This window comes from Ixodes scapularis, unplaced genomic scaffold (assembly GCF_016920785.2).
Source record: "Ixodes scapularis isolate PalLabHiFi unplaced genomic scaffold, ASM1692078v2 ptg002596l_1__unscaffolded, whole genome shotgun sequence".
Classification (NCBI taxonomy): domain Eukaryota; kingdom Metazoa; phylum Arthropoda; class Arachnida; order Ixodida; family Ixodidae; genus Ixodes; species Ixodes scapularis.
This window is the reverse complement of record NW_024610256.1, coordinates 78729-104351: the sequence shown is the minus strand read 5'-3', so window position 1 is coordinate 104351 and position 25623 is coordinate 78729. Positions and strand designations below refer to the sequence as shown.

Genomic DNA, 25623 nt, shown 5'->3' with positions numbered 1-25623 from the left:
AGATGAGAAAATTTAGCCACTACAGTACGACTGCTAGCCTGGGGTCTGTGCCTCACAACAGATCGAAACGGGTAGGGGTAAGGATCCCTGGCAGCGGGACCTTTCGCCGCACGAGCTGCGGTGCGCTAACACACTCGACTTCCGATACCCCCTTGGGTCACAGCGCTTGCTGAAAGAAGTTTGGATCGTTTTACGCAGATTTTGCAGTGCGTACGAGACGCGCAACAGCTACGTACTACGTCCTAGATGCCCAAACTGAGGCTCGCTACTTGTGCGCGACTGTCGTGATCTGCAGCTGGGAACAGTATGTTCGCCATGAAAACGTTGCAGTGAGAAGTACGGAAAAGTAATACTATAGAAGTATAGTATCTAAAACTGGCTTACATTGTCACTGAACATATGGAAATAAAACTGATTAGGAATGCCGATCAGATGGGTGGAAATGTTATATAATGTGCTCAAGTTATGTGTGGCGTCACGTCGGCACAGGAATTCAAACTGGTTGCCCCCACCCCCGCTCCTAAATTCTTCCAATGCTGCTGGCAGCTTTTTATATATATATATATATATATATATATATATATATATATTGTAACTTTAAGGGCCCCAACAGGAGCATTACATAAGGAGTGTGTGTGTGTGTGTGTGGGGGGGGGGGGGGGGGAAGGAAGGAAGGAAGGAAGTACATGAAAAATACAAAAGATCAACATATGAACAGACAGGTGGCTGATACCTACAGGGCTGGTGAGTATAATATAAACAGTGAGAACAAGTGTGTGTGAAATAAAACTGGTACATAAATACACTTGCTAAAAGAGTAATCGAAGCATTGCAGAACAAGACTGGGTTACCTATTGCCGGGCAGAACCAGGGTAATCACCGACTCGCACCAAGCATACTGGAGCTTCCAGTCGAGCCTGGTGTCCTGAAAAGCACTGCAGGTGCTCAAAAACAAAAGACCCCCAAAGGAGCCCATAGAATTTGAATGGATACCTGCCCCCTCCGCGGTAGAGGGCAACAAACTTTTTCACCAGCAGGCCCGTGCACTGACTTACCGGGCCACAGCCGTGGAAGAGGTGCAGCTAGGACCAACCCATGGTCACCTAATAGGAAATACTAGTCGCATTCTACTGCAAAGAAAGGCGAAGACTGCCAGCCCCGCATCCTAAGTTAACGCTGGAGGAACAGGTAGCGTATAGGAAAATTCAGTCGGGGTCCTTCCCCCACTCCCTTTTACTCAGTCGCATATGTTCCTCACTCAATACAGTGGGAACTGCCCAGTATGCCAAGAGACAGGAGCCCTCCGCCACAACATACGTGAGTGTAAATTCAATCAAGACCACCCACCACCCACACCCTTTCCCCTGTAGAGCGATGGGAGAACTTGCTGTCCAGCCCCGCCCTGGGGGATCAGCTTCAATTGGTCAACAGGGGCCAGGCAGATAAGGCAGCATATAGTATCTCGTGAAAAGGGAAGCCCTTCCTTCCGGCACAGACCACCGTGCTGAAATGCTCAGAATAAAAGTTTATTCTCTCTCTCTCTCTCTCTGATTGGTTGAAGTAGTTTGTGATCCGAGATACGTGACATGGGTGATTTAGTCGAGACGATGCTCTTCAAGGAGGAAGTACGAGTGAGTTATGAAGCATTGGATTATAATAGAAAATTTTATGAAATGGGGTTAAGCATGATATATCTTGTGGCGCGACTTATATAGCGGGCATTTCAGTGCAGAGACACTAGTTCTTCGGTAATGGTCACTAAGAATCGACCTGGCCGTGCGATTTTGAACTGACTCAAGATGGTTAATGAAATAAATTTGATGAGCATTCCGAATTGCTGCTGCATACTCCAACTTTGGTCCAACGTAAGTCTCGTATGCCATTTTCCGGAGATGAGATGGTGGCGCCTTCAGATTTCTTTTGATGTACCCGAGAGTGCGCAAAGCCTCTGCTGAGTCTGCTTCAATGTGGTTATTCCAGGTTAAGTGATTAGGTAGTGTTGCACCAAAATATTTATAGATGGAGGCAAGCAGAGATGATTAGTCCAGAGCCAATGGAATACGAAAAATATGACGTTACATGTTTCCAAGTAAAGCGAAGTAATTTACATTTTGACATGTTTAATGACATTAGCCATTTGGAGCACCAGGCATGAATCAGGTCAAGGTCACTCGGAAGATTCAAATGGTCATCAGACAAAGTAATTTTGCAATATAGGACACAATCGTAAGCGAAGAGACAGACTACAATTGATAAGTTGTTAATAAAAATAAGAAACAGTAGTGGACCTAGTAATGCCCCCTGTGGAACCCCAGATATAACGTTAGTAATATCTGACATATGGTTGTTAGCCACAGTGAACTGAGTGCGAGAAAAGAGAAAGTCACGAATCCAAGAAAGGACCAAAGGGTCAATACCCAGGATAGAAAGTTTTGAAATTGGATGACGATGGGGAACTCTTTCGAATGCCTTCGAGAAGTCAAGGAATACAGCATCGGTTTGGCCCTGCGAGTCAAGGTTAGTGATTAACTTTTGTTTGAGTTCAAAGAGTTGTGTCTCGCATGAAAAACCTCTTTGAAATCCATGTTGATGATTGTAAAAAATATGATTGGCTTCTAAATATGATATGAGATGGTAGTTTGAGTCCAGCACACGATCACCGCTTTTAAAGACCGGAATGACCTTCCCCAGCTTCCAGTCCAATGGTGTACTCCGTTCCACCTTCAGTCCGACTGGACGTCGGGAAAAAATCGCGTGACCTTTCGGTTGGCCAGAGCGACGCAGGGAGCTCAAGGTCACATGACACTCTCTCAACGCTGAATTGGCTGGGATAGCTCCTAGCGTTTGCTGCGCTCGGACTGAAGGTGAAACTGAGTATAGGCAATCCTGCTGTGATGACTAAGAAAATATGAATCTGAGGAATTCACAGATATTACTTTGGTGTTGCTAAGAACTTTGGGGCTAATATTGTCTGGACCAGAAGATGATGAGAGTTTTAACCCTTCTATAAGTCAAAGCATTCTGGAAGCAGAAATGTTAGTGTCAATGGGGGCCATGGGCTCAAAACCAGAGCAAGGCAAACTTAATATATGATCAATGCTTTCGTTTGATAGTATGGAAGAGAAATACTTATTTAAAGCGGTAGTGCAATGTGGCTCACACGGCGTTTACATTTTCATTCTTTAGTCGGATAGAGTCAGTATTATCTCTGGGTGAAAATACCTTCCAGAAGTTCTGGGGGTTACTTAGCAGAATTCTTGCAGGTTCAAAGAAAATAACTTCTTTTTCGTCAACTCTACGCTCTGTACAAGATTTGAGACATGAAAAATAATCGTCCCAGACTTTGTTATTATTTACTCTATTAGCTCTTTTATACATGCGCTTCTTTTTGTTATTTATAATGATCGTGAAGTTTTATTGTACCAGGGGTTATGCCCGTCGCTGTTTACAATAACATTCGGAACAAACTGCTGAGTTAGATTATTAAGTTTGTTTTTAAATAGTAACCAGTTTTCTTCCACCGATCTTGAACAAAGGTTTTCGACATACAACTGATAGAACGATGACACGTTCCGATTTATGGTGACGTAGTAATCACCTTTGTTATAGCTCACGAATTGTTTGAACAGTTGGGCTCAGCGTCAGCACAGGGATAGATAACTCGATGATCAAGATGCCGTGGTCACTTAAGCCAGCAACACAGTTGACAGTTTTTATTATTTCTAGTGTGCTTGTAAGGGTACGGTCAAGAATATTGTCGCCACAGGTGGGTTGTTCAACAACTGGGGTGAGGTTAAAATTCAAACATGAAAAATTCTCGCGCAGCATTTGAGCTGCTCGTGGTAAGATGAACCAGTCAATGTTTGGAAAATTTAAGTCGTCAAAGATAGCAAAGTCTCCTTCTGGGTAAAGACTCTAATACCCGTGTCAGACGGCGTTCTAAAGGTCCTTTTCACTAAGCTCCTTTATAAAATCGGCGAACCAGCGCACGCCGTAGAGCACGTGCGCACTCCACATCGCGAGCTTATTGGCCGATTTTACAAAGGAGCTTAGTGAAAAGGATCTTTAGAACACCGTCTGACAGGGGTATTAATGTCGAGCAGTATGGTGCGCAAAGTGTCGCAGTGCTCAGAACCATTGTTCGGTGCCCGATAATACGATGGGCAGGAGATCAAACTATAAGGGGTACTTTATTTGAACTTGTTCCCACGGCCCGGTGTTTACCACAGCATAACAAAGAAATTGAACCTAGTCATCAGTCGTGGGCACGTTAACAGCAAAAAGTAACAGTACGTTACAGTGACAGTCACCGGCTTCAAAAAGTAAAATGTTACAGTTACTGCAAAAAGAGTAACGCCGTTACTTTCTCGTCACAGTACAAAAATTGGACTTAAGAAATCACAAACCAAAACAATATTATTTTATTTGTTACACTATACAGTAAGAAGAAAGGTAAACTGAGAAATTAGAAAAATTTAAACCCAAAGGGTGTTTCTTTTTTTTGTGTGATTCGCCATTTCAGCATTTTGATGTGCATAATTTATTTGCAATAATTGATAAGCCAATGCTTTTGATGAGCGACATCGAAGATGACGCTCCAAAGGCCACTTTTTATACGACCAAAGCGCTGGTAAGAGCGAAGTAAAGCACTCGTATCCAGACCGTGCATGACAAGCAGTCTTGGGCAGTAACTTGCTACTAGTAATGCGTTACTGGTAACTAGAGTTACTTTTTGGTAACGAGTTATTCTTTACTGCTGGTAACTTGTAACTGTAAGACTGTTTCTTTTGTATTGGGTAACTGTAACTGCAACTCCACGCATTAAACAAACAAAAAATTGTCTGGTTTAGCACACGACTGAGAATCGAGTCAGCACGAAACCGGGAGATAAAGGAAGCAGCACCCACAGTGGTAGGGGCGGCGAACAATGTCCGTTTCACCAACTTTGTCTCACTCTTCTCATGTGGGGACTATTTGCAGGTGTCGGTGCTCGTGCAATATGTCTCTGAGTGTTCTCCCTCTCTTTTCGCCTTTGTAGGATGTGCGCTGTCATTCTTACACCCAGCGGGTCACCGTCTCCTCTCCCTATTAGTTTTCAAGAAAGCCGTCCCCACATTGTGCAGAAAGCCGGCGCTTGTTTCACTTATTTGTTCTCTTCAGAGCCGCTCGAGTAAACACGAAGGCAGGTTCAAATGAAATATCCTTTCTCGTTGATAACCTCAAGAAACACCTCAATGGTTGGACACTTTGCTGTGGAACCACAGATGGGTTTTTAGACAAAGACCCCGCAGTGGTCGTCGTACATTCTCGTTGAGCACCAGAAGGCCTCACTTTGTCTCCTTTCCTGTATATTCTTTCGAAACTGTTTGACCCGCTACGTTCAGGCCTGCTTCCGAGTATATCCCGTGAGGTAATTATGCGATCATCCGTGTCCTCAGTCGTTTCGGGGTCAAAAATAAACAAAAACATTAACTGATGTGGGCCGATGACAATTTTGAAAAACAGTTTATTCTAAGTTATAGTCATATGCAAATAGTGGATTTTGAGTTTGAAGCGAAAAATTTTGGCCAAATATTTTCAATTTGAACATTGAAAAGTTTTCCCATGCCTTTCACTGCATTATATGCTTAGACGAAAACCCAGCTAAAATCGTGAAGGTTGTTCTACTAGTTCATTTATAAGGTAAGTTTAACTATCAAATATTTATGAACTGTGACCTCAGAAGGTCTGATGTCATGGGATGGCAGGTAAACGACGGATCTGATATAAAATGAATCCTATAGAGACAGCCAATCATACCTAATTGAGTGAATTTACAAATCTTGCCATATAAAATATTCTTTCTTTAATCTCGAGTTAAAAAGTGAAAGACGTTTACAACTCCCTGTAATGCCGAATTAGAGCGCAGCTCTTGAGGAGGAGGAGGGAAGTAGTGAAGTGAAGGTATACCCCTCCTCCCCCCTCACCTCCTTATCCTCCTCCTCTCCTCATTCTTGAATCTCCTCCGGGGGGGGGGGGGGGGGGGGGGGTATGTGACCTTGGGGGGGGGGGGGGGGTCACATGCAGCCCTAGTGGTTAGTCCATGCTAAGTTTGAGGAAATCTAACATGCTGGGAGCTTGTATCCATTTAGCCAAAAAACCAATTACTTTTATCTAATTGGAGACGTTTGGCTAACAGCTAGGAGGGAGAGAGAGACAAATTTTTTTACAATGATGCTTCGTCCGCATTATCTGCATCTCATTAGCGGTCAAAAAGATGCTGGTAGTGAGGGCGGCAGCATGGTCTCTGCGATGTTGAGAATGTGTGACACTAATTGGGGCCATAGTGTCAGTTGTGCTTCCCAGGGTGGGGTGGTCCAGCTCTTCCAACTGACAGATGTGGAAGGCATGAGGAGGAAGGGGGTGAGGTATTATGAAGATGATTGTGCACGGGTACAGATCGGTTAGGGTAGGCATGCACTAGTTATTAGGCACATATTCCAAAAGCGCCGCAAAGCAATATTTAGCCGACATTTAAGCGTTTGCACGGTGCAGCTAGGCACATAGCCAGGATTTTGTTTCGGGTGGCGCCCGCCCATGACTAAATTCTGTATGAGGGGGAGGGGTGAGAGGTGGTCCCAGCAAAATGCAATATTTCGAGGGGAGCCTGGGCACCATGGGTCTCTCTCCTGGCTACGTGCCACGGTGTATACATGAGTAAATCCTAGTGCTGCAGGGGGGAGGGGGTATTATTGTGTTGCGAGACTTGAAAAGTTTAAATTTGGTATACAAATCACTCCTTTTTATTATTCCGTATACACTGTGAAAACATTTCCTTGCCATTTGCATACTGTTTGGTATACACATCTAATACATTTGGTTAGAATATTTCTTAGTATAGTAGATCCCCAGCTAAAATTCTCATTAGATCCAATGGGAATTTTAACTGGTTTTAACCGGAATCGATTGGTTTTAGTGGGTTCCAATCAGCACATTGGCCAATGGGTCTCATCAATTGGAATTTAATAATTTGGAGGCATCCGGTTTAGAGAAGCTCGTTTTAGCGAACGCCGTTTTACCGACCCCGGTTTATCGAATCCCTTGAGAACCCAGTTTAGAGAAGATGGCGATGAGCTTCCCCTTAGCGAATTCGGCTGCCATTTGGCACGGATAAATTGGTTATCTGAAAACCCAACTGGTACCAATTTTAAATTCCAATTGGAATCTAATGGGAATTGGGATGCCATATGCAAATTAACCTTCAGCACCAGCATCTTCTTTGCCAAGCATATTTTGTCCCTTCATCAGGGAAAGCAACCTACTGGTGCGATAGTTTTGTTTAACCGTGTCTTTCATCTATTCTGGGTTCGGGGCAGCCGAAGTGAAAACAACCTGGGTCCGGACATTTCGTCGAACGCCGTTTCATCGAACACCGTTTCATCGAAGCCGTTTCATCGAACGCCCTTTCATCGAGCGCCGTTACAGCCTGTAATATTTTTGTAATTTATTTTAATTTTTATACACAACGTCATCTAATTCTCCCTTTTTTAAATCACAGGGTGCAGTGACGAGATAAGTTCCATTGTGAACATATCCTGCTTCGAGAAGAAAGCCTCCATAAAACAATGACCCCACTCCATGTCACATAAAACAATTAAAAATGAGACAAAAAAAAAACAACAACAGAAAGCACGATGTGCTTTCTGGGAAGCGGGTAGTGTTTTATTGTCTGACAGCGTGTACGTGTAACCTTGGGTTATGTGAGGGTCCGAAAGGGTTCTTGTCTTCTTCGGTGACAGAGTACAGCCAGGGCTTTACTATTGTCTGGTGCGGGTTGGCCTTCATAAGAAAGCGCCCTGAATATCATTCATAGGCAAAAGGGCCGGTGATAAAGTTAACAGTGAAGGGGAGGTGATTCCAGTCCAGGTGTAGCCCGGAACAATGTTGGCTGAAACTTTGTGCAGCTTTTGTCTCTGTATAGTTTGAAAACTAAAAAAAAAAAAAAGCAGAAACGTTCAATTTGAGCATAAAGCTGATAATCAGAGTATCGTTATGTTTTATTTTGTGTGCTCTCCTGGCAGAGTATCGTTATGTTATAAGCGTGCTGCCCTGGCAGTTAAATGCTTTCCGTGAATAAACCTTCAACTAAACGTAAATGTGCAAACGAGCTGGTGTGAATTGCACATTACTGAAACCCCCAGACTGCCGGTAAAAAAATGACACAGAAACCTAAAAGTGTTTGAAGTGTCGGTCCTTTACCTCCAGTGTCATGTTTTCTGTCGTGTACACGAGTAAAACTTTTCAGTAAGTCGCATACCCATTTGTTTTTATTTCTTTTTATACCAATGGTTTTTATTTCTAGTAGTTTGACTCCACCTTAAACACAGTTTCACAAGTGAAAATGTAAGGTAAAACATCTATAAAGCACTGTTATGCCCCAAAACTCGATACAGAGAAATTCGATGAAACGGCCCTTCGATTCGATGAAACGGCGTTCAATGAAATGGCGTTCGATGAAATGTCCATTCATTCGATGAAACGGCGTTCGATGAAACGGCGTTCGATGAAATGTCCGCTACCCAAAAAAACCGCATCTCCACGTGGTGAATGATGTTGATTGGGGCGAAGCTCTGGCGGTGCTTGTCTGCGTAGACGCTGAGCCGCAGAATGCCGAGCCTTTCGTTAGTTTTCATTCATGTCACGCTGCGTTCCATACCACACATTCTCTTTCTGACATGGATGAAAACGAACGAAAGGCGCTGCGGCTCAGCGTCTACGCAGACAAGCACCACCAGAGCTTCGCCCCATCAACATCATTCACCACGTGGAGATGGGGCGGCGGAGAAAAGCTCACCGGAGAAAAGCTCACCGGAGATAAGCTCACCGGAGAAAAGCTCACCGCAAAACCGGCAGATGCGGAGAAAAGCTCACCGCTTTTTTTTTTTTTAACTTAGCGGATTCCGCGCCAAACTTCGCAATTGAACATAATTCGCATACGTCACTTCATTAAAAATATGTCCTCTTTTTTTGTAATATTCTTGAAGTTCATTGTGCATATTTACTGATTCCTCTGAGATTAGTAATCAACAATTCTTTATATTTATAGAGCCGCAAGTATAAAATCAGAACATTGTACACCGGTAAAAAAAGACAATTCATCGACAGCTCACAGTGCGCAGTCGGGAGCTCTGTCAGATAAAGAGGTTTGTTCTTCGCGAGCTAATATGAATAGCGGCGTGTGAACCGTTTCAACTACAAAATATTCTGCTATGCCTGATAGACGAGCAGGTGTTTGTTGATGTAATCAGTGTCGGCTACGCTGTTTTGTTTCTGTTAATTTGAGTAACAAACCTTTAGTTGCGGGAACAGCTTTGTCTTGTCGTGTTTGTAGTCTTCACTCCGTCGTCGTCGTTTGGGTGGTTTTCATTAGGTGTAACGTTTCCAACTCGCCCTATTCGCTACCTCACAGATTACTACTTTTTATGTAGGTCAGGAGTAACGACTGTGCCAGTGTGCAGCTCTGAAGGTCATGAGTGGCTCACCGTAGAAGGGCACTATCGCACAAAGGCAGCGTGTGGAAACACCAGCGCGAACGGCTAGAAAACGTGCATTTCCGGAAGAAAGAAGCCTCGATATCCCTACTGACAGTTTTATCCTGTTTTCAAAGGTTAACAATAGCTTCAAAGAGAATTTCTGGCACCGCGTTGTTGCGCATGCACTTTCGAATCTTCCGCATTTACAGTTTTTATTTTTAAGTTTCGGGCAGATATTATTAAGTTTTCGGACATTTTCCTGCTCTTCAAGTTCATGAAGTTTTCAGTTAGGCTTTCATCGCCCAGAGAGTAAGCCACAAAAAAACACTCGCCCGCAATTTTTAATTTGCGAGCAATATACACAATAAGCTTAACAAATATATTACGAAAAAGGACATTTTATGTTTACAAAGCTGACGAAATTTAAAAATAATAAATTGATATATGTTTCGAGTGATCCAACAGCCTCCCTTAAAAAGAAAAAAAAATCGGTGAGCTTCTTCCGCATACGCCCAAAGGCCGGTGAGCTTTTCTCCGCATCCGCCGGTTTTGCGGTGAGCTTTTCTCCGGTGAGCTTATCTCCGGTGAGCTTTTCTCCGGTGAGCTTTTCTCCGGGATTCTGGAGATGCGGTTGTTTTTTGCCCTACACGAGCACGGGAGCATGTGCTCACGTGCTCGTGAGCACGAGCACCCGACGCCGGACATCGGATGGACAGGAGCTCGCCCGTAAAAAAAAGAAAAAGCGCGCTGCCCCACAAGCCCGCTGGCGGGACAGCGACCTGGTCGGAAAAGCGTTATCTGTCTCCGCCTAAATGGGGGAGGCACTCACTTGATCGAATGACGTTTTAGCGAATGCCCACGTTTCATCGAATGACACTTTAGCGAATAGTCGGACGCCGCGAAGCGGCGTTTTCGGGTGGGCCAAATGGGTTCACATTTTTGTAATGAGTTGCCGCAGACTGTCGCCGCGAAGCGGCGTAAAGCGCAGCGCGACGGATGGGTTAACGCGCGCCCCCGTTATTCGCTAAAACGACCATTCGCTCAAATGTCGCCGTTCGCTAAAATGTCATTCGCTCTTGTGATATGGACCCGCCTAAATGGAGACGGGAGGCACTCACTTGATCGAATGACGTTTTAGCGAACGCCCACGTTTCATCGAATGACACTTTAGCGAATAGTCGGACGCCGCGAAGCGGCGTTTTCGGGTGGGCCAAGTGAGTTCATATTTTTGTAATGAGTTGCCGCAGACTGTCGCCGCGAAGCGGCGTAAAGCGCAGCGCGACGGATGGGTTAACGCGCGCCCCCGTTATTCGCTAAAACGACCATTCGCTCAAATGTCGCCGTTCGCTAAAATGTCATTCGCTCTTGTGATATGGACCCAATGGAGACATCTGGTCACTTTATTGAAGGCTAAACATAAAACAGCGCAAAACAACGAGGACTAGCGCCCAGGACTAGTGCATCGTTCGTCCTGTGGTGTTTGTCCCTTTCCTTAGTCCTCTTTGTTTTGCGCTGTTGTACCTACATGACGTTTAACCAATCATAAACCTGAAATTTTTTGATCTACTGTAGTTGCCCTTGCAATTGCTTGAGCTCCTGTACCCTGCTCAGCCTGTGAGTTGCCGATGATGAGGTGCGTTGGTGACTCAAATGATATTCATGCAATAAATCATGGTAACTTAAAGCAGCTCCGTTGCCCAAACAAATCTTTATTAACACTTCAATTGTGTCTAACAAAGACCATAAATCCTTGATTACTACGCTCGACGACATGCTGCTATCCCAGCCATTAGGTGTATAACAACCTGAAATGCTTTTCATCACTGAACCAGTAAAGCCTATGTGAATTTCTTTCCAGGATGTTGGCCATGCATTCTCAATGTCAGTGTTTTTAGCTTGGCTTTCTGGTTGTTTGGCATTGAGTATGGGATCCAGACATAATGGTCCCGGACCTTATGATCCCAGACTATATGGTCCCGGACAAAATGGTTCCCAAGTGCCAGGCCGCACAAAATTGTCCCATGCTGTTTTCACTGCATTTTTCTTTTTTTTTTTCTTGCTTTTCACAAGTTTGTAGATTGCATGTATTTATTTTTGGTAAACATTTGTGACATGAGCCATTGGTTATTTTAAAGTTACTTTTTTATTGCTTGGTCTTCACAGGTTTATGTTATTAAATGTATTCGCAAAATACTTATATTGCGAGCCGTTTGTCAATCTAGAGTTTATATTTTTCACGCATAATTTTCGCCATTTGTTCTACTTTTCGTGTGTTCAACTTGAGTTTCAACCAGTCTACCGAGAAATGCAACAGAAACTTCAAACAATCTGCATACAGTACAAACAATTGAGCCGTATCATGAATGACCCTCTGAAAGGCGTGGGCCAAGTGCCGTTTCAAGATCGTAGACCTTTTGGACTGGATTGGGTTTTTATGGCGCAAGGGCTGCTGAGGCCAAACAGCATCAAAGAAGGGTAGACTTTTTGTGGGAACGTAATAAAACATGTCATGTGTTCAAAAGCATGTTTATTATTTTCCATTCATATTTTCTAACATTGCATCAAAACATGCGGTATCTGCACGGTAGATTGCCTTTATTCCCCCTATGACGAATCGACATATGACGAATAGACCGTTAAAAGTAATCGCTGCAGATATCAGTGACATTTTAGACAGAGCGTCAAATGTGTCGGAAATTTTACTCGGGACCATTTTGTCCAGGTTTGCGCTTGGGACCATATTGTTTGGGATCATATTGTCCGGGATGATATTGTCCGGGACCATTTTGTCTGGGACCATATTGTCCGGGACCATTTCGCCCGGGACCATTTTGTCTGGGACCATATTGTCTGGGACCATATTGTGCTACACCCATATATGCTATTTTCCCCAATTCCTGGCCATTAGATATATAGCTTCTGGCACAGGCTTTCATGGCGATGATTCTGAGGTATACGGAGTGCACCAGAGTCAGCGACCCAGACCATGGATCCATTGGTATCACAACACATGATCCCTGCATTAAACAACATCATGTCACCAACACACTGATCTCACCAGCTATTGTGCACATGCTTGGTGACGTCATAACTGCTCACAGGGGACAGACGGCTGTGCACAAGACAGGTGGTGTCGTTTCGTGTACTGCACGCACAAGCCCACAGCGGGGTTATCGCACGTGCAGGGGACTGCAGTTCTCAGAATGAATAGCAGCAGCAGCAGCGTAACAAAACCCTTGAATAGGTCAAAAATATCCTCTCTGGGGCCTCCGACATTTCTACTCTGAACTGCTTCAGACACGTGCGAAAGGGTGAAATTCTATGTGGTCTTTTCTGCCAGCTTCTGGAACATAATTAGAGTCTCCTGCAGGTCAAGAATAGCAGGAGAAGTCTCTGTCCCTCTCTCTCGACATTGGCGGAGCGAACACTGGAGAGAAGCAAACCACCTATCATGACAAGTAGAGGTTGTTTCCTCTTCTCCACTCTCATGCTATTCTTGACCTGCAACAGACTATAGCGCCCTTGTCAACGCTTGCAACATGAGCAGAACTGTGGGAGGGTTGGGCTCATCCTTGCCCGCAGGAAAGGCAGTCTGCTCAAAATGTCTGCGTTCAGATTCTTCAACGCACAGCTACAGGCAACACTGAATTTGCCTGCTGGCACCTGTCAGCATCATGGATCGTCTTGATCAGCTCGAGGCAAGGATGCCGAAAACCTCGTCCTCGGAGTTTTCGTGCAGCATGGACTCTGACAAACACTGTTCCAAGAGTCCGCAAAGAAAAAAAGGTCCAAAGCACCTAGGAAGAGGGTTCCTGTTCAAGCTGAGTCAGCCGCAGACACTGCAGTCGCTGACCAACGTGACTGTCAGCTCGGTTTCTCGGCTGCGCACGGACATCATCGCCTGGTTTCACCAGATAAATTTCAGGTTCCAGACGTTTAAAGTTGCACCAGGTGAGGCCATCCCATTGATTGTATCCAAGCTACCATCTAAGGACTCCATGTAGATTATGTACCACCTCAAGACGGCCAAGCTAACAATGTAGGAGCAAATGAAGAAAGCTTTCCGTCGTCGTTACAACCTGGACAACGAAGCTGAGGCAAAACAAAAGATGTTCAGCACAAGTCAGCACTCGGGAGAGTCCTGCACCGACTCCGCCTTCCATCTACTGGAGCTCATCCATGAGTGCAGCTACCCAGAGACGAAGGCGGAGAAATGCAAAGTTATCCTGGCCACACTCTTCCACAAAGCACGAAAGCATGCTTCGACAAGGGCTTCGCTTCGTTGAATGAGTTGCTGGACTCTTTCCTTTGCTTTGACCAGGTTGTCTTCAGCCAACCAAAGACACCGGTTTTGGCTCTCGCTGCAGAGCGAGTGCAAGCTGCGCAGGGACAAAGAAAGCGCACTCCTTCCTGCTCTTGAAGCAGGGCCGGCCACCGCCTCATCGGAACGCTGACGACAGCAATCATCACCAGCACCCTTCTGCAACAGAGAAGCAAAAGAAGCAGCATGTGTCGCTTCAGCATGTGTCAAAAACTTCGCGGGACTTTCAATGTTCTTCGTCCCAATACCCTGAAGTTCGTCCGCTCCGTCTCATTTGTAAGAGACGCGGCCACTTTGTCACGTGATGCCGGCAAGAGCTGACCCAAGAATTTCTGGAATGGCAACGGCACTTTGAGTCTGTTGCATTGTTGACGGAGAAAAGTGAAAACCTGATGCCCCTACCGCCTGGAAGGTGTCATTAGTAGTTTGTTACATCACCTCATGGTGCTGCAGTGGGCATCAAGACAATTAAGCTCAGCAATGCGAACACTGACCACATTTTCCGTTGATTAAGCCTTTTTTTGCCAGGGGACTTCTGTCTCAGAACCTTGGAAAGTTGTCAACCCTCAGCACCAACGTTGGTGTCACATTTGACAGCGGTACGCAGCTCGGAAGGTGACCTCCAGACAAATCAAGCTTGCTCAAGAAAAGCAAGAAAGCGACTTTGACAGTGGCACATGTATGTTCTTTTTAAGGACTAGCTCGAGTTGTAGGAGAGCCCACTCATCAGAGTCAAGGTAACACTATGATTTACTGGCCCTCGCCAAATCGTGAGCCGGCTCTCTCCCGTGAACTACGAGCTTGAACTCGTGGACGGTACTGGCCGCAATGTAGTGCACGTGGAGAAACTGAAGCCGGTCGTCAAATTTGTGCAGCCTCTACCTGGGGACTGAATTTTGTAAACTTTATAAGTTTTTTTTCTCATTTCTCACGTCGTATGTATATCATTATTTAATCATGTGCATATTGCTCAATGCAGTATTTGTTTAATGTTTGTTGCATGGCAGCGTGATATCAGGTCGACACTTAAAACCCTTGGCACGTGACGGGCTGCAAGAGACATCGCTCTGAGGCAGCTCGTGCGAGCGCTCATGATCGAAATAAAAGAAGTAGTTTTGGCATGGTAGTTGATGACGTTGACATGTCTTTCCTGAGCACGGTGCCCATTTATCTTGATGACCGATCCAGATCGTCACAACAACAGTACCCAGGTAGAATTCCATGATGGGTTTTCCTGCTAGGACTGTCTCCTTGCAGAGCTGAAAAATTGCCGCGGCAGCCGAAATTTTCAAGAGCATCCTTTTCACTCTGTGTCGTCCTTTGATGGTGTTTATGGTGAGCATATCTGCTGTCTCCACTGTCACACACAGCTAGTGGATTGCCTTGTGGCCGGGGCCTCTGCCGTGGTCTGCGTGGGGGTGGGTTGGGGCACAGCGAGTTTTCTTATCTTCCCCTCTGATTATTCATTGTTTCCATACGTGTATATGTGTTATCTTGTACTTACGACTACAGTTTGTTTATGTTTATACCTACTCAGCGGCGGGCTAGCAGGCGCACATGCGTAAGGGTATTAACCTTTCTGTCTAGCCTCGCACGCCGCTGAGTGGGCAAACTTTCTCGTGCAAATAAAAATTATTATTATTATTATTATTAGTGAGGTCCACTGTTGAAAAAATAGTGCCTCCAAGCACGCTCACCACAAAATTTGTTACAGCCCGCATCAGATTTACCGCCAGTTTTTCAACAGCGTTCAGTGTTGTGTTGGCTCGATTATGCCTTAGCTTTGGAGCATCCGGAGTTCTGCCTCCACTGTGGTACACATTGCAAACGGAACAGGGCTAGCCTTCAAAAAACGCAGTGCTGCATCTTTTTTCAGATCCAGGTTCACCGAGGGTTCTTTGTGCCTGCTCATCCCTGGGTGAAGAACTTCCTCATGTGTCAGCAACGCGTCATCTAGGGTCTTGCAGTAGAGTGCGACTAATATTTCCTTTTAGGTCACCATGGGTTGGTCCTGCACCTCTTCCATGGCTGTGGCCCGGTAAGTCAGCACGCAGGCCTGCTGGTGAGGAAGTTTGTTGCCCTCTACCACGGAGTGGGCAGGTACCCATTTAAATTCTATGGGCTCCTTTGGGGGTCTTTTGTTTTTGAGCACCTGCAGCGCTTTTCAGGGCACCGAGCCCGGCTGGAAGCTCCGGTATGCTTGGTGTGAGTCGGTAATTACCCTGGTTTTGCCCGGCAATAGGTAACCCCGTCTTGTTCTGCAATGCTTCGATTACTCTTTTAGCAAGTGTATTTATGTACCAGTTTTATTTCACACACACTTGTTCTCACTGTTTATATTATACTCACCAGCCCTGTAGGTATCAGCCACCTGTCTGTTCATATGTTGATCTTTTGTATTTTTCATGTACTTCCTTCCTTCCCCCCCCCCCCCCCCCCCCACACACACACACACACACACACTCCTTATGTAATGCTCCTGTTGGGGCCCTTAAAGTTACAATATATATATATATATATATATATATATATATATATATATATATATATATATATATATAAAAAGCTGCCAGCAGCATTGGAAGAATTTAGGAGCGGGGGTGGGGGCAACCAGTTTGAATTCCTGTGCCGACGTGACGCCACACATAACTTGAGCACATTATATAACATTCCCACCCATCTGATCGGCATTCCTAATCAGTTTTATTTCCATATGTTCAGTGACAATGTAAGCCAGTTTTAGATACTATACTTCTATAGTATTACTTTTCCGTACTTCTCACTGCAACGTTTTCATGGCGAACATACTGTTCCCAGCTGCAGATCACGACAGTCGCGCACAAGTAGCGAGCCTCAGTTTGGGCATCTAGGACGTAGTACGTAGCTGTTGCGCGTCTCGTACGCACTGCAAAATCTGCGTAAAACGATCCAAACTTCTTTCAGCAAGCGCTGTGACCCAAGGGGGTATCGGAAGTCGAGTGTGTTAGCGCACCGCAGCTCGTGCGGCGAAAGGTCCCGCTGCCAGGGATCCCCACCCCTACCCGTTTCGATCTGTTGTGAGGCACAGACCCCAGGCTAGCAGTCGTACTGTAGTGGCTAAATTTTCTCATCTACAGCCTGAAACGGTGTCGCCAGAACCTAGACAGGCCGATCGCACGCTATTTAAAATAGTGAACGTCTTATTTTCTTCCGCTGTGCCCAAAATGACGACAGTGCATGCGATTGAAAGACCAGCGGACAGGGGGGCTATGTTGCGCTTTTTGCACTCCCAGGAGACTAGGGAGAGGGAAGTGACGTCAACGACACAGCAAACGCAGATTGGGTGTTGATTTCGTTTTCTTCTGTCAACATCCAATCTGCATTTGCCTTGTCGTTGACGTCACTTCCCTCTCCCTAGTCTCCTGGGAGTGCAAAAAGCGCAACATAGCCCTCCAGGCTACCACTCTTGCCTTCGAATCGCTCGGGAGTCGGGCACCTGCATTTGCACCATGATCGAAGAACCAGAAAGAAGCGATGTCAAATCACATCGACACAGAATCACCCCAAGCTTCCTTGCTTGTGCCCTTCAGCTCTGCGCGCCGTCAGCCGTATCAACGCTAATCACAATTAATTAATAGGGAGTTTTCGTAGACCGCGTTGCCCAGTTAAAAATAACCATTGACTCCAATTAGGATATTCAATTGGAACCAACTGGAGTCAATGGAATTCAATTGGTTCTGGGTCATCCAACTGGTCATTCTAATTAGTTTCAATGTTTCCAATTGGTTACACCAACTAGGAACAAAATTCAATTGGCACTGGGCCACCTAATTGGTCACTAATTGGATTCAATGTTTCCAACTGGTTACCCCAATTACGACCAACTAAATTCAATTGGCACTCAGCCACCTAATTGGTCACTCTAATTGGATTCAATGTTTCCAACTGGTTATCCCAATTGGGATCAATAAAATTCAGTTGGCACTGGGCCACCTAATTGGTCACTCAATTGGATTCAATGTTTCCAACTGGTTATCCCAATTAGGATCAATAAAATTCATTTGGCACTGGGTCACCTAATTGGTCACTCTAATTGGATTCAATGTTTCCAACTTTATGTTTTCAATGTTTCCAATTGAATTTTATTGATCTCCGATTGGGATCAATAAAATTCAATTGGCACTGGGACAGAACTTGCCATTATCTCTTTGCTCACCACAAAGTTTCCAAAGATCGCAATTATTTTTTTTTTCTTTTTTCAGTATTGCGTTGCAAAAAATTTTTTCAACATCGCACTTTGAAAGAGGAAAAAAAATTTGTACGCTATTTAATAAAAAAAAATAAAAACGAAAAAAAAAGAAAAAGAAATCTGTTTCTAGAATTAGTCGGAATTGCCGGCAGCGTCGGTGTACACTGGGCAGCAAAGATGGCGCCGCGAGGACGGAGGAAGTGGAGGAAGCATGAAGCACATGGCGCCGATGGCGTGTACGGCATTCGTTGCATGGTTATGGCAATGATTCAAGAAAGTTCTATTGTGTTTTACTGCTGCAGAGTGCTCAATGGTGCGGTGATAATTACTTCATTTGACCTGCCAGCTTGTTAGAGCGCGAATGAGTGGCAACAAACGTTTATTGGAGCAAGGTAAGAAATTTTCTTTGTCCTTGCTGCACTGCAGTTTTGGGATTTCGGATTGTTAGATCTGCTGAGACACTCGTTGTTTGATCTTCAGTGAACGATGCGAGCGTGAATATATAGCTTTAGAGAAGAAAATTTTCCGGGCAGCTATCAGTTCGGAAGTTGTTGGGTATCCGCGAGGAAAGTTAAGTGCATTTTAAGCATCTCAAAACTAAACTATGAATTGCTGAAAACACTGACTGGGCACAGTTTCAAAAATTGAAGCTTTGGGATTCAAAATTAAGCAATTTCGAGGGAATTTTCGATGAGTGGGAAGTGGGGTGGGGGGGTCGGTCGGTCGGTGATGTCGGGTCATTACTTCTGGAAGTTGATGACTTCTAATAAAATAACAGTAGGTGCCGAAAATTTTGCATCTCATCCGGCGGACTATTTGCAGCTATGTTTCAAAATTTACTCTGTCTCACTCAGGGTAAGTTCAAAAACCTACCCGCGTCTTGCGTTGCCTCTGATCCATTCGAGTAAGATTTGGAACACAGCCTGCAATGCACGATTTCTTTTCGAGATATGAAAGACACTTATTTTTTCACCCCTGCACACTTTAAGCATATTTCAGGTGCACTGGCCAGCTTTACAGAGATGCCTTTGAATTGACTGTTTCTTCTCCTTATAGCAGAGATTATGTCTCACAGGCTCATAGGAAACTTAGTAGTTTTAGACCATCCCAGATGCAAATTTAGCCCAGTCTCGGCAAAAGTTTCATCCCCTAATTTTGACCAGAGTGTTTCAGTCACCCAGGGATATTTGCCTTTTAATGCAAGGCCTGCAGGTTTATACCACTGCAACTAATTTCTTTGCAGCGAAAAAAAAAAAAAAAGTTTAGTATGTTTCTAAGCTTGATTTAAACATTTATAATCCCATAAGGTCATTTAATGCATATTTATCCTTTATTTTAGGGAAGCTGCAGCTGCTATCCTGGAAGAAAACGACGATGCCTAGAAGCAAGAAATCATTTCTAATAAGTTAAATAAAGACTGTGTGATTATCTACCTTTAGATCTAGTTGCAACTTTTTCTAGTTTGGGATATCCAAACACTGATGGTTGTCCCAATTCGTATTTGTCAATATGATTTGAACAGTTGGACCAATTGCTTTTTTCCTATTGGGAGTCCGAAAACAGAAATAGGTTTTTTCCAATTGGTTGCATCCTATTGACAATGCCAAACTGGTTCGAATCGGTGATGTTCAATTAGATTTCGACAATTGAAACCAATCGACTTTTTCTAACTAGGAGTCCGAAATCACAGATAGGATTCCCCATTGGTTCTGATTGTCGATACCTAATTAGAACCAATTGACTTTTTCTAACTAGGAGTCCGAAATCACAGATAGGATTCCCCATTGGTTCTAATTGTCGACAACTAATTGGAACCGATTGACTTTTTCTAACTAGGAGTCCGAAATCACAGATAGGATTCCCCATTGGTTCTAATTGTCAATAACTAATTGGACCCAATGGTTATTTTTAACTGGGTGCCCCCTCCGCTAAGTGTTCCGCAACGAAGAAGTTGCTACTGCGCCTGCGCGCCGATAGCCTTGACTGTGGAGTTCCCGCTATCGTAGCGGGTTGCGGAGGGCCTTGCGGGACGGCGAAAACGATCTACGAAAACTCCCTAATGCCTGCCGCGCGCGTTCCGCCGCTCATACAAGCAACAACAAACAATCAGGGTGTTATGCTGCAGAAAGTTACTTCCGCCAGTTTTAGCGAAATGCGGAGCTCAACCAATACCACCTAGAACACAAGGCCTGCGCGTTTCCTCCTCTAAACGTCATCACTAGTAGATCCCCTTAGCGCCCCCTAGCTAGCCCGGATGAGCACCATCGTCTGCTACATCGTCTGCTCCATCACCTGCTTCAGTGGTCGTGCTCAGAACGAGCTCGCATTGCTAAGACCGGCAATCTTAATGGTGTCGCATGCACGTTGCAAGTGAACTGTGGTAGCTCGTTATTAGCTCGCGCTAAGCAGTCGCGCACTTAGCTGTGGCGGCCAGTAAATGCGGCGTAGTTCCTCCGAAAACCCACGGGAGCGCGGCGGCGAACGCCCTTCAGAGGACTCGGAGTCTACGTAAGCCTAGGCTTTGCGATCCCCGTTTCGTCATCCCAACAGCTGAAACAATTCATTACGGTCAGTCCGCTTGCGAAGCGGAATCCACTGATCGGAACTGCAACGACAATCAAATAACAACGCGCATAAACAAAGATAAAGCAGTCTATTTAGCGGTCTCAAACGCCACTCAGGGGATCACACGAGTTTGGAGCGCAGGGAAGAAAGGCGTTTAGCTTCTCGAACTACGTCGTAAGAGGTTACTGTTGATCCGTTACAGACTGTATTGTCACAGTTTCTTAGCTAAATAGGTGATCATTTAAACGTGCACAAACAACATGTTAAGATTACCAGAGTAAGCGAACCAGCCGCTGCAGCATGACAAAATGGGGTCCCCTTCTCAGGCGAACATAAAGAGAAATGGGGAACAAGTAGCAAACAACGGCGAATAAAACAAAACGTTAGCAGACGATAGAAAGATACAAATCACCCAGCAAAGAAGCTTCTTCAACGACGACGATCATTGCGGCGCTTAGGGAAAAAGGGAAAAAATAGAAAGCAGCACCATAAAAAAAAAAGAGCTCTTTTTTTTTTTTCGTGGTTTGTTTCAGCTTTATTTTAATGTTGCAGCAACTTAATTACTCACGTTTATTCGGGCTTCGGGAAGCGGAAGAAGCATTTTCTACCACAGTATGCGCTGGTGTATGCCCGAAGGCGGCCGGTTGATCAACAAACGATGACCCATAGCAGACGTTCCGGCGTAGACAAATAAAATTCGAATATAAATGTATAACGAGCTTGCACTTTTTAATATATATTAATAAATACCAAAAAGCACGTATGCAGATTTCAGATTACAAACTGAATCGAATTCGAAAATAGGAGGTTACATATCGCAGACGAAAGTAGAAGAAAACAACAACAAAGTTGCAGACGGCCCTCAAAATGTCCGGGAACAGCGTAGCAGACGGACTGGCGGTAGTAAGCGCCGAAGTGAAGAGAGCAAAAACTAGGTCCAAGCAAGGCAAAACAAAATGCGCGATGGTCCGAACGTGAAGTAAACAAAAACATACTCACACACAATAAAAAAAAAAAAAAAAAAGCAAGAGGAAGAAAGAACGCGACGTCGAACACGTCGAAGATGCTCCTCCAGAATAAAAAAGAAAGTGGACTGAAAAATGGAAAGAGTTGCTGACGGTGGTCCAAAGGGTGCCGACTTTTATCGTAGAAGGCGACGAAGACGTTAGTCGCCCGGGCGCTGACAATCCTTTTGTTGTTGTTTTTTTGCACTACAACGCTGTTCTTGTTTGTTATTTTCTTTTCTTTTGGACGCGCAAGAAGTCTGCTTTTTCTTGTAACTTCGCTTTTATTAATTTCGGTAATAGCGTCAAATTTGCATGTGCACAATCGACTTCTTCCAGAGCATACTGAGATCGCAATAACGTACGTGGTTCGAAATTGCGTTTTGCTTCTTCATCCTATTCGTCTATTCGACAAAACGGTTATAAGCAAGGAGAAATGGGAACTGCAACAACGAAACAAATAGACTGATAATAACAGTAAAGTTGAAATGTAGCTACGTTCTAAAATTTTGGTACATTGCCCTTTTTTCAAAAGACAATGCGAAGATATATCCGTGTTTTGTCTCGCTTACATAAGTTGCGACAGGGTGTTTTCTTCAGAAGAGCCCCGAAATTGCAACCTGAAAGCTCTTACATCCTTCCCACGCGAAGAAAATGTCCTTCACTTAGGAGGTGGCACCTTTTTTTTTAACATTCAAAGCAGCGAATACCCGTGACAAAGTTTTTCATTGGTCACCTCGCACGGAAATAGGCAAAACGAATGCGTTGCGGAGAATTCGTCTGCTAGCGGAGGCTCCGAGCTCGCCACTCTGCGATCACATTTCTCCCGTGCTCCGCCGGGAGCCCCTACTCTCGTCAAGCTTCGGGGTGTTTGCCGCTTGGGGCGGGTCGGGGATCTACTAACGAAACGTCATGCGCAGGTAGGGGTGTCGCGAACTTTTGTCGAACCAGATTTTTTGGTCGAACTTTCGGGGTTCGACTGGGTCGAACCGGTTCGACGAACCTTCGAACTTTTCACCAGATTCGACCGGTTCGACTTTGTGGACAGTGTGGCCAGCCCTTGATACAAGCATGTCTAGGTTTGGAGAATTTTTTTTTATGCAAAGGGCTATTTTATTTTGTGAACAGCTGCAATTAAAAGAAACTAATTCTAATCACCGAAGAAGTTAATAACTTAATTTTTAGTACTGTATTAACTGAAATAGCCAATCAGCACTGCACTTAATTAATCTCTTAGCCATTACCATCCAATCCGAAGCCAACTGGCCAGCCTGTCGCGCATGCGCACACGAGTCGAACCTCAATACATGGTTCGTCGAACTTTCCACTAAAAGTTCGAAAAAGTCGAACCTGGTCGAACTCGAACCGCGGCCGGTTCGCGACACCCCTATGCGCAGGCCTTGTGTTCTAGGTGGTATTGGCTCAACCCCTGCTCAACCGACGTTATTCAAGGTATTGAATTTGGCGTAAGGGTAGTGTGTTTGGGGTATGCGAAAAAGACTACGGTATTGACTATGGCGTACGCCGAAATGACTACGGTATTGATTTTGGCGTACGCCAAAACCACTACCGTAGTCGGAGCGGAGAGGTAGTGAGATCGGCGTCCTATACCGGCGCGCGGCTGGCGCGGCACCGAAACGAACATCTGTCGCTAGGAGGCGCCTCGGTAGGCCTGTATGCTATCCGATCGCTGCGTTTTGGCTGCGCTGGGACCGAAATGCGGTGCGTGCGGACCTTTACGCGGCCGCTTGTCGGCTATGTTTTTTTACAGAATTAATTGGCGTGGCATAATGAAAGTGTGATAAACCTGGATTCGATAGTCGACCCGATTTTGGAGCGTCGACGAAGGTAAATGCGCACTTGAAGTCGTTCTATTCTCACCGCAACCTTCTCGTTCGCGTAACGGAGGCGTTGATTCCAAGGTAATACTGTATAGGAAAATGGGGAAACTTTTTTTTATTTTTTTTTTCGTGTACTACGTTTTCGAAATACGTGAAACGTCCACCGAGGTATCAGCAGCCGTGACGAAATTTCGCGTTTCAAGCCGCTGTGTCACGGCTGTCAAATGAGTCGACGCTGAACCGCGCAGGCACTTAGCCGGAAACTTCTGGTGCAATTACCCTGTAATTCAAGAGCAGACATGGCTGGCGAGAAACAACGCGAAAAGTTGTCATGATACAAAGCAAACAATGCATTTTTGACACTTTACATTTTTATTCAACGTGGAAAGCTAGCAATGAAATAAAAAACTGATTTTAAAAGAGAGTGAGTGGAGTAACATATTATACATGTTACATGAACCATTCCTGAACGAAATATTCAGGAATAGGCAATGTAATTGTCACTTTGGCAATTAAAAATTCTCAAGAAAAAGCAATTAAACATTACTTTTGTGCTAACCCTCTTACGAAATGGCTTATGGCATATGATCTTCCACATGGAAACAAATATATCTTTCTCGTGTGTACCTTCTTTTCCGCACTATAATCGCAACACTACTGAACATCGTAAGGCTGTCCTGGGTATTTTCGGCCGCATGCGTGAACAGGTTTTCAAGGCTGCTTCTAGAGCAGACCTAAGGGAACCCAGACAGCAGTAGTGATCGTATTTGTCTTCAGTAAGTAAAGACATATTTTCGATTGATCAAAAATATTGTGCCTCCTCACCAGATGACTGCAGTTTGATTGTCGGGATCACGCTGTTTTAGGCAGGACATAGGTATAGGAACACAGGATCAAAGTACAACGAGGTTCTTTACAGCCATTGGCAAGACCCAGAAGCACTCTGAGAATGAACATACCCTATCATGGTTCCATGAAAAGGCATATCTTGCATTCAGCGTTCTGCTTTGAAGTCTATCAGGACAAGAATGACAGTACCTCAAACAGTTATTAAGTACCGTCGCATTTTGGTCACTTAACTTCAAACGGGCTATAACAGAACACAAAGGACAGAAACGGCCTGAGTCTGAGGAAGCATATTTTAGCCTGGCCGAATATAACCTCTTTTATACCGAGGCACACCGAACAGTCCAATGATGACACCTCCGCTAGATTTTTATGTCGTTGCATAAAAATTGCCATCAACAAAAGTGGACACCATTGTGACATTGCGACGGAAATTTTTATGGAGAGTCCATGGTATAAAGTAGCTCTGTGCGAAAGAACAGCTTCATACAGTCGTGTTGCTACGTGCATGCAACCAGGTTAAAGGAACGCTGAACCGAAATTCGGATTTTAGAAAATAAGGCCGCAGACACCGCTGGTTAAAGCACATCTAAAAGGTACTTCTAGTAAAGTACAAAGTAAATGAGACGTTATAACGTCCCATTAACGTACCAGTGTACTTAATAATTTACTTACGCGTAAATTATTAAGTACACTGGGAGCAACGTACTTGAAGTAAAGTACTATAAATACAATGCACTTTCAAAGTAAAGTACAAGTATTTTAACACAATCTTTCATGATGCCCTTTCATTCCCCTATACAGTGATTTTTTTAATTGGTATGCATTACCCTAGGGTAATCAAGGGAGCATGACCTCAAAAACAGCGGCGAATATTTGATAAAGTCAAGCGACCACAGAGTAGTTTTTTTTTTTTTTTCAGGAATGGAACCAAATTCAGAAGACCCTCTTCTGAATTTGGCGCCCCTTGCACTGGATTGTTTCACCCAAGAGGGTTAAATGTACTAGGAGAGAGCATGACGTCAGCACCGTAGCTTCCGCAAGCAATCCTCTCATAGAAAAATGCCCTCTCCTTAATAAAAAAATAAAACAAAAATAAATATGCAAGCGTGCTGGTGATAATTAATCATCATGTGACACCTGCGATTGGTGTGCGAAAAAAATTACGGAACTTTCAAATAGAAGGAAAAGGCAAAAGAGAATGTCTCAAACCAACGTTCTCCTCTGTTTCCTCTTATACGTCGACATGGAAATTTATTTTTTTTCGCACCACAGACTTAGGTGCTACATTATGATTAATTTTTCT

The 25623-nt window shown here is 44.5% G+C and overlaps 1 long non-coding RNA gene across 1 annotated transcript; it reads left to right on the top strand.

Annotated features, from left to right (window-relative positions):
* Nucleotides 1-18238: 18238 nt before the first annotated feature.
* Nucleotides 18239-19493, top strand: LOC115316367. Its single transcript, XR_003917874.4, has 2 exons — nt 18239-18453; nt 19401-19493. It is a non-coding gene; the product is annotated as an uncharacterized LOC115316367 (long non-coding RNA).
* Nucleotides 19494-25623: the final 6130 nt, after the last annotated feature.